Here is a 10754-nt window from a genome sequence, read left to right on the forward strand (position 1 = left end):
GCTTGGACAAAGTCCTGGGAAAGCAAAGTATTAATCTGAACGCAGAAATCTCTCTCAGATAGAAAGTTTTTAAGGAAAAGTGGCAGATTGCCTCGGAGGCCTAAGGAGTGAGCTTGGGCCAAGATGTTATATCTCAAGTTGTGTCATATGGCTTTTCAAGATCAAAAAAGATTGATAACCAAGCAGCTACTCACAAAGGCATTATAATATGTACCTAAGCAGAGTAAGGGGTCAACAGTAGAGCAGCCCTAATGAAAACCAAATTGACTAGGGCAGTTGATGTGAAGCAAACAAATCAATACAAGAGATCGAGTGCGGGGGGTCAAAATGGGTGGGAGTACCCATATTTAAAACATGAAGGGGAAGAGAAGCAAGAAGAACCTCTGATCATCATGAGCACAGCGAGACCTTCCCCAGAAGAAATGACGAGCATGAAAAATCATCTTATAACAAGAGGTGGCAGTAAGGAAGAAGCCAGAAATGCAACAGCTGGATTATTACAGTGGACCCCCGGTTAACGATTTTAATCCGTGCAAGAGGGCTCATCGTTATGCGAAATAATCGTTATGCGAATGAATTTTCCCCATAAGAAATAATGGAAATAAAATTAATCCGTGCAAGACGCCCAAAAGTATGAAAAAAATTTTTTTTTACCACATGAAATGTTAATTTTAATACACACAAACTGAAAAAGGCATGCACAATTAAATGACACTTACTTTTATTGAAGATCTGGTGATGATTGATGGGATGGGAGGAGGGGAGAGCATTATCTTCTTACTGTTTAGAAGGGGAATCCCCTTCCATTAGGACTTGAGGTAGTAAGTCCTTTTCTGGGGTTACTTCCCTTCTTTTTTTAATGCCACTAGGGCCAGCTTCAGAGTCACTGGACTTCTTTCGCACAAGATATCTGTCCATAGTGGCCTGTACCTCTCGTTCCTTTATGACTTGCCTAAAGTGTTTCACAACATTGTCAGTGTAATAATCACCAGCACGGCTTGCAATAGCTGTGTGAGGGTGATTTTCATCCATGAAGGTTTGCACTTCAAGCCACTTAGCACAGATTTCCTTTATCTTTGTAGTAGGCAACTTCTTCAATTTCTCTGTCCCCTCCTCTGAACCAGTTTCCCCAGGTCTGGCCTCTTGCTCTTGAAGTTGATCTATCAGCTCATCAGTGGTTAGTTCTTCATTGTCCTCCTCCACCAACTCTTCCACATCCTCCCCACTAACCTCCAACCCCAAGGACTTTCCCAATGCCACAATGGATTCCTCAACTGGCACAGGATTCTCAGGGTTAGCCTCAAACCCTTCAAAATCCCTTTTGTCTACACATTCTGGCCACAGTTTCTTCCAAGCAGAGTTCAAGGTCCTCTTAGTCACTTCCTCCCAAGCCTTACCTATAAGGTTTACACAATTGAGGATATTAAAGTGATCTCTCCAAAACTCTCTTAGAGTCAGTTGAGTTTCTGAGGTCATTACAAAGCACCTTTCAAACAGAGCTTTTGTGTACAGTTTCTTGAAGTTGGAAATAACCTGCTGGTCCATGGGCTGCAGGAGAGGAGTGGTATTAGGAGGCAAAAACTTCACCTTAATGAAGCTCATGTCCCCATAAAGTCGCTCTGCCACGTCTGTAGGATGACCAGGGGCATTGTCTAACACCAGGAGGCACTTAAGTTCTAATTTCTTTTCAGTTAGGTAATCTTTCACATTGGGGGCAAATGCATGGTGTAACCAGTTATAGAAAAATTCCCTAGTGACCCATGCCTTACTGTTTGCCCTCCACAGCACACACAAATTATCCTTGAGGACATTCTTTTGCCTGAACGCTCTGGGAGTTTCAGAGTGATACACTAATAAAGGCTTCACTTTGCAATCACCAGTAGCATTGGCACACATGAGAAGAGTAAGCCTGTCTTTCATAGGCTTATGTCCTGGGAGTGCCTTTTCCTCCTGAGTAATGTAGGTCCTGCTTGGCATTTTCTTCCAGAACAGGCCTGTTTCATCACAATTAAACACTTGTTCAGGTTTCAGTCCTTCAGTTTCTATGTACTCCTTGAATTCCTGCACATATTTTTCAGCCGCTTTGTGGTCCGAACTGGCAGCCTCACCATGCCTTATCACACTATGGATGCCACTACGCTTCTTAAATCTCTCAAACCAACCTTTGCTGGCCTTAAATTCACTCACATCATCACTAGTTGCAGGCATTTTTTTAATTAAATCCTCATGCAACTTCCTAGCCTTTTCACATATGATCGCTTGAGAGACGCTATCTCCTGCTATCTGTTTTTCATTTATCCACACCAATAAGAGTCTCTCAACATCTTCCATCACTTGCGATCTTTGTTTCGAAAACACAGTTGAACCTTTGGCAAGAACAGCTTCCTTGATTGTCTTTCTGGTGCCCACAATAGTAGCGATGGTTGATTGGGGTTTCTTGTACAGCTTGACTAGGTCGGCTATACGCACTCCACTTTCATACTTATATTATAATCATGGGGAGCACTAAACCTGTAGGATAATACAGCACATGTGGGGAGGATGGAAGGTATTCAGGCTTAATTCAGAGAACCAGAGCACAGATCCAATTCCTTAGATCATGAGCCCCTCACCAGCATCAAGGAACCTCCCTTGAGGGGAACATCTGGAATAGATAATGCTCGAGAATGAGAGAGTTACCACTTGTTCAAATAGATGCAGGCTACAGTGTAATGCAGTGAAGTATGAACAAAGATCTGATGGTATGGTATACCGGTGCATACAAGAAGTGCAATTTTATTAATGTTCCATTGGGAAAAGGATCCAATGAATGCAATAAAACATAGCCCAAGATTGGATGGATAACAGTAGTGTAATTTAAAGTCTTGTAAACAGACAAACAGGAAAACTAGGAGAGCAACACCTGAAACTCACCCCAATTACCCCTGAGGCCTCGAATATTCCACTGTAAATAAGTCATGACTTGCAAAGAGAAGTATACTGGTAACATGAAGCAGTAGGTGTCTACGGACTAGGAGGGTTAAAGTCTACATGTGGAAGAAGCGGAAAATGAGTAAGCGGCAAAGGATTGGAATGCTGTGAAGAAGAGTTGTATAGATGGTTTAGGAGTGATGGGAGGTGGATCGATGTCCATCATTGGTTTCGTTTCCTCAATGCAGCCTCTCCTCACTTAACAATGGAGTTCCGTTCCTAAGACTATGTCGGTAAATGAATTCGTCGTTAAGCGAGGTGCATACTATAATGGTAGTGGGTTTCTGTCAACCATCTTTGATATTATTTTAATGTCACCTTTGCACCATTTATAATATTTCTAGTATATTTTTAAATGTTTATTGTAATAAACAATAGAGGAAATCAGCCCTAATATACATTATTTAGGTAGGCATACTGGTCAGACAGCTCACTAAGTCTGAGTCGTCGGTAAACTAGAACATTGCTAAGTGAAAAGAGGCTGTATATTCAGAGAGCTTCAAATGTTTCAGAGAAAAAGTTAGTTGCAGATAGTACGACATCAGAGACAGAAGGGGAAGGGCGAGTAAAGACTGGAGAGACACTGGAAGTTACCAAAGAAGGGGGGTGAGAGGGTAGAGTTAATTTGGGAAGAAACTTGGGAGGAGACAGGAGAGGAAGAAACTTGTGAGAGGACAGGAGAGGAGGGTACTGTATGGGGGGAGGATGAACCCCCAAACACATAACAGAACAAGTAAGAGGTAAAGAACTAGGCACAGACACTGAAAAGGAAAAATGTTTGGGAAGGATAGGTGAAGGAAGGGTTAAAGGATATTTGAACTTAGGGATGTTTTAGACTTTGGAGAAGTAGAGGTGTGAAGGGAAGGTGTAGTTGTGAGAAGTCTTGTAGACATAGAAACATGCGAGAGAGAAGATGCAGATTTAAGGACAGTATGAGGCAATGAGGTAGGGACCTTGGAGGCGAGGACTGCAAATGAGTTAGATACAGAGGCGACTGTGAAAGCTGTAACCACAGAGGAGATTGCAGAAGTAGGTACCACCAAGGTTGGAGGCCTCTTGTTAACTCTTATTCTAGAGTCACAGAAGTCTCCCTTGGAGGCAGATATGAGAGACTGCCATGGTGTACGTGAAACCTCCTTTCTCGTTGAGACAACAAATTTCTTGTTCCCTCAAGTAAACTTGGCAACAGTGTGAATGAGACAGGCGAGCCTCATTACAATTAAGGCAAGAGGTAGGTAGGCTGCAGGATGTATTGGTATTGTTGGCAGCATCACAGACTGGGCATTCTGCCATGGACCTGCAATATTTCACTGGGTGGCTGAAAGTGCCAGCAATTTCTACAGTCATGGTGTAGGGATCAACTCTCAGACTTAAAGATGGTGTCCTGCAATATAAACTGGGGATGGAAGTTCTTGACAGATAAAAGTTAAGTGAGCTACATTGAATAGGAAGCATCTCCACCCATGGGCAGGTAGTACATAAGCATCCATTTTGAGAACTGGGAGGTCCTGGAGCTCAAGTTGCTCCAGAATGTCAGCATCACTCTGAACAATGGTACGAGGCAGAACTACGGTAGCACTGCAAGAATTGAGAGAAATGAGTTTTCGAGTTGTGACAGGAATATCATCTATGGAAGTAAGAAAGGAAAGATTGTGAGCCTGGCCATCATGTTGTACAGTGATGATGCATGCACCACTCTTAAGAGCATGAAATTAAATATTTTGACCAACATGGCACAGGAGTGCCTTGCTGATACTACGATCAGAAAGATTGTCAGTGGGAGATGTCAGATGCAGAGTGAAAAACTTAGTCCAATGTGAACTTTGAAAAATAATGTGTAAAGGAAGCAAGTGTCATGGTCTTTTCTGGGAAAAGTGAGAGGTAATTGAAGCAGTGTCATCAGTTAATGGGCATGGTTGTTTAGGTGTGGGACTGGAGCTGGTCTGCCCTGAGATGGGCAGGTGGTCTGAAAATTGCCGCACCGTAGAGGGAAAAGCTGGAAGCATGGTCAAGGATGTGTGGAGGTCAGATGTATCAAAGGAGTCAGGAGCAGGTGGCGAAATATCACCAGCAGAACGTACTGGGGCACTAGAAAGGTCCGAAGAATGGTCTGATAATGAGGTAGTGTTGTGAAAGGGTGCTGCAGCAGAAAGGAGTACTTTCATGGATCTGGGACTCCATGGTTAGGTCACTTTTTTCATTTTCTGGAAGAAAAAGAAAAAACGGGGGGGGGGGGGGGGCATGGAGGGATAGCTCCTAGGAAGAATGAAAAAGGTCATAAATCTTCCTCCATGCGCAAGAGGATCTCAGTGCAGCCAGTAGTACAGATGCAGCATGAAACCTGTGCCATACCCCACCCTTCATGCTAGTAAACTAGCAATCCAGGATAGCAACCTCGCATCCACTGAGCAACACCCGGCGTTTTTCTGGCGATTCGCCCTCCACAAACCCACCAGCTCCTGCAGGCGCTTGTCTAGGTCCATATCCATGGTTAGACACTCACAAACATCACCAAGATCAATGAAAACTAGCGAGAAAGACAACAGACACAGCCTCACCCCACTACATGCAGGGAACTAAACTTCTAGCTAACAACCCAAGATTTTAATCTACTTCTTCCATGAAGGTTTATGCCTCTGTCATTTCATTTCTATCATGCATTTGAAGACCAATGCGAGATGGATACACAGATGTATTCTGACTCCAGTGTCATAGTCCTATCATACCTGTGTCTGGCGCCTGTTGTAAGAATGCCACAACTAGCACTCATGGAGTTAAGAGTATTTATGGATAATAAAGAATCAGTTACGATTTATTTCAACAGGGGCATCATAATGAAATGTGCCAGGTTAAACTTATCCACAGTGCCCCATGGCTTTGTGGCAAAAGCTTTTGCTTCACATGGTGAGTGTCCGGGTTCGATTCCCGGAGTAGGGGTGGAAACACTGGACGTGTTTCCTTACACCGGTTGTCTATGGGTACCTGGGTGTTAGTCGACTGGAGTTTACTTGGAGTTCCGGGGGTCAACGCCCCCGCAGCCCGGTCTGTGACCAGGCCTCCTGGTGGATCAGAGCCTGATCAACCAGGCTGTTACTGCTGGCTGCACGCAATCCAACGTATGAGCCACAGCCCGGCTGGTCAGGTACCGACTTTAAGTGTTTGTCCAGTGCCTGCTTGAAGGCAGCCAGGGGTCTATTGGTAATCCCCCTTATGTATGCTGGGAGGCAGTTGAACAGTCTTGGGCACCTGACACTTATTGTATTGTCTCTTAACGTGCTAGTGACACCCCTGCTTTTCATTGGGGGGATGTTGCATCATCTGCCGAGTCTTTTGCTTTCGTTGTGCGATTTTCGTGTGCAAGTTCGGTACTAGTCCCTCTTGTGTGGGTTGCATCCTGGGACAAAACTGGGTGCTACTTTGGCTTGTTATTTACGTGTCATGAATCTACTTTGGGATGATATCTACACTTACATTGCGATCTACGTATCATGAATCTACTTTGTTATGCGATCTACACCTTATATTGCAATCAACACGGTACCTAACCTAGGTTATGTACCGTGTTGATTGCAATACAGTGGACCCCCGCTTAACGATCACCTCCCAATGCGACCAATTATGTAAGTGTATTTATGTAAATGCGTTTGTACATGTATGTTTGGGGGTCTGAAATGGACTAATCTACTTCATAATATTCCTTATGGGAACAAATTCGGTCAGTACTGGCACCTGAACATACTTCTGGAATGAAAAAAATATCGTTAACCGGGGGTCCACACAAGGTGTAGATCGCAATGCAAGTGTAGATATCATTTTCCTTGTAGATAACAAGCCAAAGTAGCACCCAAAACTGATCTAATTTGCCCGAAATGCTCAATGAAATATGTCATTGATGTCAGCTAGGCTTGTATACTTTGTACATGTACTTGAAGTAAATAAAGATATATTAAAGTAACGAAGGTTAAGTACTTCAAAACATTACTGCTAGACAAAGTGTTGGGTGTTGAGAAGTGAATGTGATTCTATGGCATAGAATCAAAGAGTAACATGGATCCTATGGGTTTAGGAGCATGCTATTTATACATAGGGGAGGGTTTTGATATCTATTGTTCTTTTGTTATGGCGTCTGCTAAACTAGGTCTGAGTTCGGCTTCCGATTCTCCTTTAGTTACAACACTAAGACTAAGCTATAATTGTCTAGTAGTACGGACTGTACAGTGATGACAATATGTAGTGTGAACAGTGACATGAACACTTTTCAGACACCAAGCAAACCATGGGATATAACAAAATATCTCATTGTTAGAAATACCTGACATCATTATACTGTATTCATATTTTGCATCGACCAGATGGATAAAATTATTTTGTTGACGAGATTGCAGTTATTTATGAAAAATGTTTATTAAGAGTAATAACATACCAAAAGTTGGATATTGTGCTCCATACTATAGTACACATTAACTTTATGAAGTGATTTGAATAAATGAAATTACAATTTTATGTAATGTAACGATGCCCAATAAGGTCTAATAAGACCGGCTACGCCCTCTGTAATCATTTTTGCGCTACTGCTCATATGATGAGCATGGGGTACTCAATTGGCCTCTCAGGGAGCACAACTCGAGGGGCAGCAGGTACAAGGAAACATGCCCAACGATATCCAATCAGCTGGATATCGAACTCAGGTCCCACAGTATTTGATCTGAAACCGCTACCAACTGAACCACAACCGCCAAGTTGCGGTGTATTAGGATAAACATCCTGGGAAGCTAACAGGGCATTTGTCACCAATACTCAGAGAAGAGCGTGGCTGTCCACACCCCATTAAGTCAAGCGTTGAAGTGTACGAGACTGCTTCCCCCCATCCCCCCCATATCATCTGCGACTTCTTGCTAGAGTAGAGAACAGAACAAGACGCCTCATCTCTCGCCTGGATAGATCTGTCATTTCAGCAGATCTTTCAATACAGGAGAAATGTGAGCGATCTTACTGTTACATACAAGGCCAATATTGTCAAAGTACCACACTTCGTCTCCACTCCGAGGACAGCTTGAAGTGAGCTTCTACACAAGACGGACAGCAAGCAGCAACTTCACTCTGTACCGTTCTCCAGAACAACACTTCATCCGAGATCATTTATCCCCAGGATTACTCGAGTCTGGAACATATTCGTACAGCATACTGATATGAACGAAACAGACAGTTGATCAAATGAAATTCCTGGTCCACAGATGGCTCCAACTTCAACATGTTCCCTACTTATATGTCTCGTAACAATAAAAAGGCTTTTAAATAAGCTGATGTAGGTAACAGCTCTTAGTTTGTAAATAAAGTTAGGAACCCTCAACATAACCTTGTAAAACCCTGTGAAAAAAAAAAATCCAAATATCTGTAATGGATGAAGTGGCAGAGCCACTGGGACACTGGCTTCATACTCTTAACCCCCCCCCCCAATCCTTTCCATGGAGGTGCCTCAATACCAGTAAGGGGCTCTTAATCTAAGGAACTGTAAGTATCCGTCCTTGCCTTGGATCTACCCGAAGTGCCTCATTCCTCAAGCGCTATGTAACCCTTCAGGTTTAGCGCTTTCCCATGATTAAAATATAAGCTAGAGCAATCAAACCCAGCTATAATACCGCGTTGAAATTATGTTAGCCATGACTTATTTTTCTTCTAGCTTTTCCTACCAAAACTATTAATATATTATGAACCACGTGCCCGTCCATCATAATCAAATGAATCAAGTGAAGCATGCCTATGAGCAGCGTAAACAGTCTCCTTACCTTTCTGGAGCTTCATCTGCTCGTTGGAGTAATACTGTTAGGCTTGTGGGGTTGATGCTGGTGCATGTGTATATACATACATATATATGCTTAGGATGGTAGGCTTGACGTAAAAACCGATTAAGTGCACAACTGTTCATAAACAAATCTGGTTTGATTACTGGTATCACTAAATGAACATATTTCCAACAGTGATCAGAACGCTTCACTTATAAACTAAGTACACAGTCATCATACGGTCATAACTGCACTGCACTGTCACTGTAACGTCAAGGTATCGCACGGCACTGTAGTTCACTGTCACTAATGTCATGGTATTACACTGTCACAATATCCCCGCGTTGCTTTTCTCTTGACACCTCGTCGACTAACACACTCCGCCATGACTGCTTCGTTAATGGGGTTTAAAGCCTATCGACTACACTCAGTCATCCAGGATGCATTCACCTTGTCACCACCAGACAAGAATACTTTAAACCCTAAAATAATGATTAAGGTTGACTCACATGCTGAGAGAAATACACTTGGTGTATATATCCTGTGCTCTCACTACTTTCTAATGTTTTATATGAATTGTATAGTTACTAATGAATGACCCCAGTGGCTGCTGACTCTGTCCTCTCGTTGACTGGTTGGGCTTCAAACCTACATCGAGTACATGAGGATCATTAAGGCAGCAATCAACCTGTTTACCACCAGTTAAGAATACTTTAATCCTCAAAAATATACATAAATCTACATTAAACTCAGCGTATTACCTGGAGTTTACCTGGAGAGAGTTCCGGGGGTCAACGCCCCCGCGGCCCGGTCTGTGACCAGGCCTCCTGGTGGATCAGAGCCTGATCAACCAGGCTGTTGCTGCTGGCTGCACGCAAACCAACGTACGAGCCACAGCCCGGCTGGTCAGGAACCGACTTTAGGTGCTTGTCCAGTGCCAGCTTGAAGACTGCCAGGGGTCTGTTGGTAATCCCCCTTATGTATGCTGGGAGGCAGTTGAACAGTCTCGGGCCCCTGACACTTATTGTATGGTCTCTTAACGTGCTAGTGACACCCCTGCTTTTCATTGGGGGGATGTTGCATCATCTGCCAAGTCTTTTGCTTTCGTAGTGAGTGATTTTCGTGTGTAAGCTCGGTACTAGTCCCTCTAGGATTTTCCAGGTGTATATAATCATGTATCTCTCCCACCTGCGTTCCAGGGAATACAGGTTTAGGAACCTCAAGCGCTCCCAGTAATTGAGGTGTTTTATCTCCGTTATGCGCGCCGTGAAGGTTCTCTGTACATTTTCTAGGTCAGCAATTTCACCTGCCTTGAAAGGTGCTGTTAGTGTGCAGCAATATTCCAGCCTAGATTGAACAAGTGACCTGAAGAGTGTCATCATGGACTTGGCATCCCTCGTTTTGAAGGTTCTCATTATCCATCCTGTCATTTTTCTAGCAGATGCGATCGATACAATGTTATGGTCCTTGAAGGTGAGATCCTCCGACATGATCCCTCCCAGGTATTTGACGTTGGTGTTTCGCTCTATTTTGTGGCCAGAATTTGTTTTGTACTCTGATGAAGATTTAATTTCCTCGTGTTTACCATATCTGAGTAATTGAAATTTCTCATCGTTGAACTTCATATTGTTTTCTGCAGCCCACTGAAAGATTTGGTTGATGTCCGCCTGGAGCCTTGCAGTGTCTGCGATGGAAGACACTGTCATGCAGATTCGGGTGTCATCTGCAAAGGAAGACACGGTGCTGTGGCTGACATCCTTGTCTATGTCGGATATGAGGATGAGGAACAAGATGGGAGCGAGTACTGTGCCTTATGGAACAGAGCTTTTCACCGTAGCTGCCTCGGAATTTACTCTGTTGATGACTACTCTCTGTGTTCTGTTAGTGAGGAAATTATAGATCCATCGACCGACTTTTCCTGTTATTCCTTTAGCACGCATTTTGTGCGCTATTACGCCATGGTCACACTTGTCGAAGGCTTTTGCAAAGTCTGTATATATT

At 43.4% G+C, this 10754-nt stretch overlaps 1 long non-coding RNA gene across 1 annotated transcript in view; it reads right to left on the bottom strand.

Moving 5' to 3' along the window:
- LOC138853875 (uncharacterized) overlaps positions 1–9382 on the bottom strand; it is a 40199-nt gene extending 30817 nt beyond the window's left edge. The window contains exon 1 of the long non-coding RNA XR_011393076.1: positions 8757–9382. This is a non-coding gene — a long non-coding RNA (uncharacterized lncRNA). The remainder of the gene's footprint in view (positions 1–8756) is intronic.
- Positions 9383–10754: the final 1372 nt, after the last annotated feature.

Source organism: Cherax quadricarinatus, chromosome 42 (assembly GCF_038502225.1).
Source record: "Cherax quadricarinatus isolate ZL_2023a chromosome 42, ASM3850222v1, whole genome shotgun sequence".
Classification (NCBI taxonomy): domain Eukaryota; kingdom Metazoa; phylum Arthropoda; class Malacostraca; order Decapoda; family Parastacidae; genus Cherax; species Cherax quadricarinatus.